Genomic DNA, 10,198 nt, shown 5'->3' with positions numbered 1-10,198 from the left:
AGCATTGTTAGGTTGTTTTATTAAACCTTAACTCTCATGATGGAAGATTTTGAAAAAATTAAACTTTACTTCTGTCTCTTACCCTACCCCTTTCCCTTTTTTTCTGCTTTCTTTTCTCTTTCCTCCCTGCTCATTTTTTTCTCTCTCTGACTTTTATATTACTACCTACCATGTACAACAAATTGCCCTTAAACTTGATATACAATGATGAATAAAGATATCCCTTAAGATTTCTTAAGGCTTATCTTCAAGCCTTAAGGATCCTATCCTCAAGTAAGAAAGAGAAAATTGTTACACAAATAATTATTAAATGGAGGAGTTTAAAATAAATGTATAATAGGAGACCCAGTTTAAGTCTAAGCTGGAATCAGTATGTGGTTGGGCTTATAAAATATTTACTTGAGGGCCAAAGAAACTTTTGAAAAATCACTCCAAGTACAATGAAATCAGGCTTGGTAACACTGATCTGGCATATAACTCTGGTTGGAAGACTACAGTGGTCCTAAATACTACCAGATATTTGTCATCACATTCCTCAATAGCGATGAGGTTTCAGGATACAGTTGAGACCTAACTTTATAAAGACCTAACTTTATAAAGAAGGATGCTTCACAGAGCTGATGGGACATTGGCATGGCAAGATAGAGAAGGGATAATCCATTGTTTGCAGCATGACTCATGCTCATGTTTAGTGGGAAAGGGAAGAGTTGGCAAGAACCAAGAGCATTAGACACATTGGAAAAATTAGTACAATCCTCCTGCTTGCATGTCTTAAGTTATTTCCCCTGCATATCACTTATTTTTTTTTTCAGAATTCTTAGAATAGGAGTGGCCAATAAGATGGGAGCCATCAGGAAACCTTAGATTTTAGGATAATAGATGGGTGCCTAGGTGGCTCAGTCGGTTAAGCATCTGAGTCTTGATCTCAGGGTCGTGAGTTCAAGCCCCATGTTGGAGCCTATTTAAAAAAAAAAAAATCGGGTTAATAGAAATGTGAAGTGTAGTAGTTAAGGAGATTGGTTATGGAGATTGGTTATGGGCTGACAACCAGAAAAATCCCAGCATAAAGCAAAGGTGCATACATGTGATGTTAGACATCACTGAGTTAATATTTTTCTTTCTGTGCAGTTCAACATATTTGATTTATCTGCAAGACTTTTTTGAATCAAAGTACGTTAAAGTGTGATGAGCTAGCCTCAGAATATTGTCTCTAAGTTGATCACTGTCTTACGTTTGGAGGAGTACTCTGATCCTGAAGTTTAACTTAAATTTATACATACCTCTGTGCCTGTGTTCATGATTCAGCATAGGGTGAGGACAAAGTTCTCTAGTGGATTGAGCATTTCAGAGGGAGAATTTACATAGAGTATTGTCATTGTAGAATTGGGTTCTATGTTAAGTTTTATTAAATTGAAAGGGAAATTGTTTCTGTAGATATCAGTGAGTCATTCATATATACCACCAGCTCCAGGGGCATGCATAATCCTGAGTGTGTGAGGAAACCAGGTAACCATAGCCTCAAGAAGTTGAGGATGAAACACTAGCTATAACTGTATCATAAATGGAAGACCAACCAACTCAGAATGCTGGAATATTCAGAAGATTTGGTCAGAACACCATGCAGGCACCTTAGAGTTCTTCACAGGATGGTATCTACAGTGTCAGAATAGCTTCCAGAATAATTCCAGGATAGCTCTCTAGAAATGAGTCGATGTATATTATCGTGGGTCACTGTCCCTGTCATCTATCAGACTCTGAATGTTGTGGGTGAATATTCTATGGCATTGCATAGTGCTGCTGGAAATTCTAAGTTGTCTTCCAGCAGTATAATATGTATGAATGGGTTCTCCTATGCATTGCCTTCTCCCTACTCCAGTAGAAACCTGGAAATTAGAGTCTCCTGGTATAACCAAATGTGTAGGAGAAAGAGGGATGCTGCCTCAGAGTCTCTAGTAAGTGCTCCCAAATAATGAAACATCTGTGTTGTGGCTGTTGGTAAATGAGAGTTCTGGGTTGTTTCTTTTTTTTGTTGTTGTTTTGTTTTAAGATTTTATTTATTTATTTGACAGAGATCACAAGTAGGCAGAGAGGCAGGCAAAGAGAGGGGGGAAACAGCCTCCCTGCTGAGCAGAGAGCCTGATGTGGGGCTCTATCCCAGGACCCTGGGATCATGACCTGAGCCAAAGGCAGAGGCTTTAACCCACTGAGCCATCCAGGTGCTCAGATTTTAGAGAGTGCTGGGTTTTAAGATTCAATTATTTCTCCATTACCTATACCCCACTGCTTATAACTGGAGGCCACTCTTACATGGAAGAGGAAGAAACTGTCACTGTGCTCTCCAGTGACTGATAGAAGATGCAGAGTCAATTGTAAGCTTTCACAACAAGGTTCTGAACCTGAGTTAATGTTCAAGGAGCAGATATTAGTCTTGAATGTGACAAACATGCTACAAATTAGCAAGCTGAGGGGAACCCTAGAGGTTATATCTGTCATGATTCTAGTTTCAAGTTAGCAATCCAAACAAAGTATGCCGTCGAGGGACCTGGGACCAAGAAGCAGAACTCAGATCTGGGGCAATGAGAAAATAAATACCAGATACAAACAACTATTAGAGTAGATCCTTAGGAATCTTACTTCCTTCATATCAATGAAGTAAGGGTATGGTATTTCCAAGCCCTCCTTTCAAAGTGTTTAAAGGCTATTTCATGATGCACTCTAAAAGTAAATGTTTTGATGCTTAAAATTTTATTTTGTTTTATTTTATCTTCAGTGTTCCAAAGTCATTGTTTATGCACCACACGCAGTGCTCCATGCAATACGTGCCCTCCTTAATACCCACCACCAGACTCCTGCAAGCCCCCACTCTCCCCTCCCAAACCCTCAGTTTATTTGAGTCCACAGTCTCTCATGGTTTATCCCCCCCTCTTATTTCCCCCAATTCCCTTTTCCTCTCCTTCACCCAATGTACTCTGTGTTATTCCTTATGCTCAAGATGCTTAAAACTTTTAACTCCTTTTCATTTTAAATTTGAAAATGGAAACTTCCATGTGACGATCTGCCGCATTTTAACAATCAACAAAATGTTGATAAACTACAATGCAATTTTTAAAAACCTATCAGAGAGCTAAAGACAGTGATTCCTTTATGAATTAAACTCTAGAAAGTGCAAACCAGTCATAGAGGCAAGGCTGTTAATCTGGCTAGAATTGCAAAAGGAAGAGGAATCCATTAGTTCTAGTAGAGGGGCGTAGAGGGAATAGAAACCAGTTAACATTAAAAATTAACAACCATCTAGCAGTCTCCTGTGAGTTTGTCCCAGATTGGGTATCAGAGGAGTTCCTCCAAGAGAACTAGTCTGCAATCAGTAAACAACTCTTACTCATGGATATTTATATAATTCAGATGGAAGTCTATCAAAAGGCATCAAGAGAGGAGAGTTGAGAAAGTTTTCCCATGAGGCACGTAGGGCTTCACCTAAGTGCAACCTCCTTTCCCCCAGGACAAGGGACAAGGGGATAGAAGAGCTGAGAGACACACATAAGACAGACTGCAGGTTCTTTTTATTCCAGGATGTCTCCTGGTGAATGGAGGGCAAGATCCCAGAGAAAACCCTTCCCACACACACTCTGAAATTTCAACTACCAAATACAAAATGAAAGCACAGCAGGAAAGCAAAGATAAGCAATCCTAAGCCCTTCGGGATTTTCCCATAGTGGGGGCTTTCAGACCGTGGAAGTTGTGGGAAAGGACTTTCCCAAGGTGCACAGCTGGAGAGCAGAGTACTCCTGTGACTCAAACCTGGAGGGGTTTATCACACACACAAAAACATGTTACTCAGCTGTGAAACAAAGGAACCTTTCTGGAATCTCACTAGTGCTCAGATGTCAGGCTCCCCTGAAAGGAAAATAATGATCCAGCCCGCAAAAAAACAAAGTTAATGGTAAAGTTAGTCAAATTACAGTTGCCCAGAGACCCTGTGGAGATTGATTCGGCTGTCCCTGTGCAACATGGCAAAAAAGGAGGAGTACCGCCTTCCAGAAGTTAATGTTGTTACTTCAGTATCTACTGTTCCTTTAATTAAAACTTTAGGAATATAATCAAAGATGACAGAGGACATGATAAAGCATGAAAATATGATCTGTTCTCAAGAGAAAAGTCAATTAGAAGCAAATTTAGAGATGGCCAGGTGTTGAAATTATCAGTCAAAGGCATTTGAATTACTAAGATAAAAGTGGAAAAGGTAGAAAATATGGAGACGGAAATGCGAAACTTTAGCAAGCGCATGGAAATTGTAAAATAACCAAATGGAAGGCAAGGATATCCAGCTGAAAAAAACTTACATGGTAGAGTAAGAAATACTTGCTGTTAGAGTAAGGAAATACAAATTTTTATTTTACTTCTCAATTATTCTTTTGAAAAAAAGATTTTATTCATTTTCAGTGAGAAAACAAGGGGAGGAAAAGGTGTGGAGGGAGAGGAACAAGAAGACTCTTTGCTGAGCTCAGAGCCCAATATGGGGCTCAGTCCCACAGCCCTGAGATCATGACCCAAGCTGAAATCAAGAGTCAGATGCTTAACTGACTGAGTCAACTAGGTGTCCTTATTCACATTCAATGATCCTTTCATACCCTTCCCTACTTTATTAGATCTGAGTCTCTGACCTACATTATTTTTCTTCTCTCAAAGAACTTCCTCTAACATGTCTTTCAAAGACAGGTCTGTCAGTAATAATCCCTCAATTTATATTTGAGAAAGTCTTTATTTCTCCTTTCCTGCTAAAGGATAGTTTTTGCAGAGTACAGAATTCTAGGTTGAGAGTTTTTCTCTCAACACTTAAAATATTTCACTCTACTGTCTTGCTTGCATGATTTCTGAGAAGTCGGATATAATCCTTTATTTCTCTGTAGATAATGTGTTTTGTTGCCTCTGACTTCTTTCAGGATTATTTCTTTATCATTAGTTGAAAGTGATATGCTTAAGTGTAGCTTTTTGTCTTTTGTGCTGCTTGGGGTTCTCTGTGCTTCCAGGATCTGTGGTTTAGTGTGTGACACTTATTTGTGGAAATTCTTAATCATTTTTGATTCCAATATTTTCTTTTCTCTCCTTTTTCTAGTGTCCCTATTGTAGTTGTCCTAAAGTCCTTGGATATTAAGTCCTGCTTTTTAAATACTTTTTCTTTGCTTTTTGGTTTTTAAGTTTTCTATTGATATATCCTCTAGCTCAGATACTATCCTAGGTTGCTTCCAGTCTACTAATTTGTCCATTAAAGGCATTCTTTATTTTGTCAGTGTTTTTGGTATCCAGCACTTCTTTTTGGTTCTTCCTTAGGGTTTCCAGCTTTCTGCTTACATTATCCATCTCTTCTTGCATGGTGATTCATCCATCAGAGCTCTTAGCATAATAATCACAGTTGTTTTAAAATCCCAGTCTGATAGCTCCAACAACCCTGCCATGTCTGATTCAGATGCTTGCTCTGTCTTTTAAATTGTGTATTTTGCCTTTTGAGATGTTTTGTAACATTTTCTTGAAAGCCAGAAACGTACAGGCTCAAAGGAACTGCTGTGAACAGGCCTTTAGTAATATGTGTTGGGGCAGGTGCTGGGTAGAGGAAGCTACACTGCTATGGCTAGGTCTCAGTCTCTCCGTGATCTTGTGCCTCTGGACTATGAGCTTCACATGTGTGTCACAGGTACCTCTCACCCACAGGCTGGAATGGATGGTAAGGTTGAGTGAGGGACTGAGTATTTCCCTTTTCCCCATGTGGAAGGCTAAAGCTGGAGGTGAGTATTTCCCTTCCCCACATGGGTTAGATTCTGATAATGCCCCAGCAGGTTTGGATCTGGTTAACTAATTTCCCTTGAGGTCCCTGGCTTGCTAAAAATAGAATACTCTGGTATATTTCAAAATGGCTCCTTTTCCCTCTCCCTGCCAGAAACACAAGAAGATTTTTTTTTTTTTTTACCTGATATTTACTGTGGAAACTTCATCAAAATCCTGGAGATAGATCTTACAGTATTTTTGTGGCCTCCTCTCGGACTGAGTCCTTCTAAAGTTTTTAACCCTTGGAATTGTCCACTCTGGGCCTCTAGCAGTTTGCCAAATACAATTCAAGTGTTCCTGATCTGGCACTGGTCCTACAGTGGTTTCTGTTCACAAGTCTCTGCCCTAGTAAGCTATATTATTCTGCTCCTTAATGTTAGGGACAGTGGTTTGCCCACTGTCTTCCCTTTTCTGATGGAACTAAAAAGATATTGACTTTTCAGTCTGTTGGCTTTTTATTTGTTGAGACAGAGTGACAACTTCTACATGCTGTGCACGTGGGACTGGAAACCAGAAGTGTATGAGTGTGTAGTGGTTACATGAATGTATGCAAGTGTTAAAGCTTGTACAAATAAGTACTTAGATCTGTGCATTGTTTTGTAGGTATATTTTGTTAGTAATGCCTGAAATACATGCATATGTATGCATGTATAAACATGTTTCGACATGCACAAAAATATTATTTCCTTTAAATAAGGTCTACTTCCTGATATATTCAGAAATGAGATCTGTATCTGATGGGAATATCTATAATCTTGAGTCTGTACATACCATTAAAATCACATATCATTTATTTTCCTTTTTCTGCTCCATGTCACCTCCTGCATCTCATTCTCCATGTACCTCTCTCTTTGCATATGTCTCATACAGATACCCTTGTCCACAAGAGTGAGCATAAACACTTGAGCTCTCCCAGCCATCAACAGGTGTCCCCCTCACTGCCAAGCCCTGCCGTCTCCATCCAGCACAGCTATTATAAAATCATTTGTAACATGTTTTCCTCTTTCCATAAGGGCTCCAGACATGAGAAGGTGAAGCCCATCTGAAAGCATCTTTTATAAAATACTGTATTTGTTTCAGTAGGAAGGACCAAATATACACATCACTTTAGGACTGAAAAGCATGTATATTGGCTCTAAAATTGCCAAAAAAAAAAAAAAAAAAAAAGATTTTATTCTCTTGCTTCATTCTCAGTTAAAATTACATTTTTCTATTTCTTCAACCCAAGGAGGCTAACTATTCCTTATTCTTAAAACCAGAAGCACCAGCCTATAGGTGGAGAGTTCTTTCGTTGTGATAATATTTTTTCTTCTTTCCTTTTCTCTAAATCTGGGGCTTCTGTACCAAATTGCAGTTAATTATCAGTGTTTTCAGGTCTATAAATTCACCATGAACAATTGAATTAGTGAATACTGAGCTATTGTTCCTAAAGAAAGAGTTGAGGGGCACCTACGTGGCTCCGTGGGTTAATCCTCTGCCTTTGGCTCAGGTCATGATCTCAGGGTCCTAGGATAGAGCCCCACATCAGGCTTTCTCCTCAGCAGGGATCCTGCTTCCCCTTCTCTCTCTGCCTGCTGCTCTGCCTACTTGTGACCTCTCTCTCTCTGTGTCAAATAAATTTTAGAAATCTTAAAAAAAAAAAAAGAGAGTTGAGCCTCTGCTTGCAACATTTTCCTTGAATTATTAATATCTAACCTTGTTTCATGTGTGTTTCTGTTCAAAGATACTCTATTTAATATATATATGTGATAGGTATATATGTAATTAGGTATATATTGTTGATTCATCAACATTGAACTCACCAACAATAGTACTCAGGTCTGAACACACACATTTTCTGTGCGAGGCATATCCCAACCTTCTTGTACTTAAAAATGCTAGACAGCAGTTCAGCTTTCTTCATGGGGACAATTTTAAATAGTGAAACCATAAAAACATCCCTACAAAAATGTGAAAAATGTGGCACTAAATAGACTGAGAAAGGATGCTTGTTTACATTAAGAGACTTGAAACAAGAGGGCGGAGAATTGTCTTGTTCCACCTCGGCTGAGAATTTGCACCCTGGTTCCCCAGATGTTTTACTTTTCCGCTCATGTGCATGTCCATAAATGAAGAAGTGGGGGGAGGTATTGATTTTGAGGTTGAAAATAAGGTTTAGTGAATAAGCTAATTCACAAAGGCAGAATCCACAAATGAGCATCAATAAGAATCCTTCGTGAAAACCATGCATACATTTTCCCCCCTGATTTCTATGTTTATGATTTAGAGTTTCTATAGTTTCCTAATACATATAAACTGTTAGGATTTAAAATATGACTTCTCTGATTCTTCTACTGTGGGAGAAGATCTTTTCCACAATTAGTTTGTTGATTCAGTTTTCATTTTCTTAAACATCTATAACATGCCATGTATTACCCAAAATGAAAAAAATGCAGGAACCAACCCGTATTTCAAATAAACCTTTAATTCAAACATGAAACTTAATTGCAAATATGGCATGAATACATTTATGGTAAATTGAGGCTGGGACAAAAAGGAGTGCATAGTCAAATACGAGGTTAGCAGAAGAGGACAATAGAGAAAGTGAAATTAAAGTTGACCCTTGATGAATAAACAGAATTCAGCTCAGTGGAGAAGTGTCTGGAGAATTCAATATAGAGAGAGGTCTGCTTAGCTAGTTTTGATATTGTCATTTTGATCCACTGGAGGTTTTTATTCCACCATTTTGATTCTGAAAATATTCGGAGTTATGGTTTTGAATTAAATACTGGTATCAGAATTTCCCAAGGACATATTTTGTTTTTTAAAATTCTGGAGTTTTCTCTGAAAATTCCAATATTTTATGTATAAGACCATTAAATTCTATCTTTTCCATTTTTGTATTTCTGTGAATTGGGCAGAATCCACATATGGCCCTGCAGTGGAGTTGAAATGATGGTGTCTCAATGTGTTTCTAGGGTATAGGGGTGAGAACTAGAACGGTGTGTTAGGTTTAGAAAGTTGCTAGGTAAAGTTAGGAGACTATTTCCATCTTACCCGTGGGTGACCTTCACCAACACAAGGGCACTGGCAACCCTGAAGGGGGAGGAGAAGACACATTCAGAATGAAGGTCTAGATCACAATATCCTGTGGATGTTGATGGAAACACAGATCATTTGGATAAACCTCCTTATTACAAAAGTCCAGTGTAAAAATTAATACTGGTAATAGAAAATGTTTAATCCCAAGGAATTATTTTTTCTAAAACATTTTTGTATAATATCAGAACTATTACTAGTATGCATTATAGTGAGTTATAAATAAAAATATTTTTTCATTTGCTTTCCTCAGTCCTCAAATGGAAATGTCTGAATTTTGCAGCTAGTTTTACCAATTTTGGCCATGGGTTCTACTTGATGAGAAGGTTGGGGGGGGGGGGCACCTGGGTGACTCAGTGATTAAAGCCTCTGCCTTCAGCTCAGGTCATGATTCCAGGTTCCTGGGATCGATTCCCACATCGGGCTTTCTGAGCTTGGCGGGGAGCTTGCTTCCTCCTCTCTCTCTCCCTGCTTCTCTGTCTACTTGTGATCTCTGTCTGTCAAATAAATAAGTAAAATCTTTAGAAAAAATAAAGCAGTTTTGGTTGGTTAAGGGCAATCCATTTCTCATAGGGCATCAGCTTGAAAATCATCCCTTTCCATATTTGGAGTGGGGAGGGTTCCTATACAAAATCATTGCTGTATAGGGACAGTAAGAACATCATATTCAAGGGACTTGTAAATCAATAATACTCAAATTTCACTGTCTTCTTTCTGAATAACCTCTGCTTTGAATCCATTTTTTTTTTTTTTTTTTTTTTTAGTGGTATCACTGTTCTCCTAGTCATTCAGGTAAAAAAGCTCTATAAATTCTTGGCTGATATATCACATTTTTGTTCCACATTCAAGCAGCTGCCACATTCCATCTATCCTCTCTTTGTGATATGTTTTAGTTGGTCCATCTTGTTCATTAAAATCATTTATAAAAAATTAAAAATTAAAAAAAAATTATAACTTAAGTTAGCCTGGTATCTCACACTTAGAACAGTTGGGATATGGTTGCAATGATCTATTTCATCTGTTACTTTTTCCCAAGTATTTAATAGCTACTCAACTGATCTTTTGAAATGGAACATAAATTGTCACACCAGTAAGTTCACAAAATCATCAGCATAAATTGCAACACACTAATATGTGACACCCTCTAATTTCTGATCAGAATATAACTTTCTGAACATAGTTTCTCCTAGTCTTTCATGTTACCGTATCAACCAAACTGAAGAACAAAATTATTGCCTCATGGATCTGACCAATTTTTTTTTTTTTACAACTTAATTTCCTTAATTTTATCTTTTCCAAC

General features: G+C 38.1%; 1 pseudogene; it reads left to right on the top strand.

Annotated features, from left to right (window-relative positions):
• The first annotated feature begins 4,261 nt into the window (after positions 1 to 4,261).
• LOC101680518 overlaps positions 4,262 to 10,198 on the top strand; it is a 101,813-nt pseudogene continuing 95,876 nt past the window's right edge.

The sequence above is a fragment of the Mustela putorius genome, unplaced genomic scaffold (genome assembly GCF_011764305.1).
Source record: "Mustela putorius furo isolate JIRA1106 unplaced genomic scaffold, ASM1176430v1.1 tig00003845_pilon_pilon_pilon, whole genome shotgun sequence".
Taxonomy (NCBI): domain Eukaryota; kingdom Metazoa; phylum Chordata; class Mammalia; order Carnivora; family Mustelidae; genus Mustela; species Mustela putorius.
The sequence above is the reverse complement of the archived record's forward strand: the minus strand, read 5'-3'. Positions and strand labels throughout refer to the sequence as shown.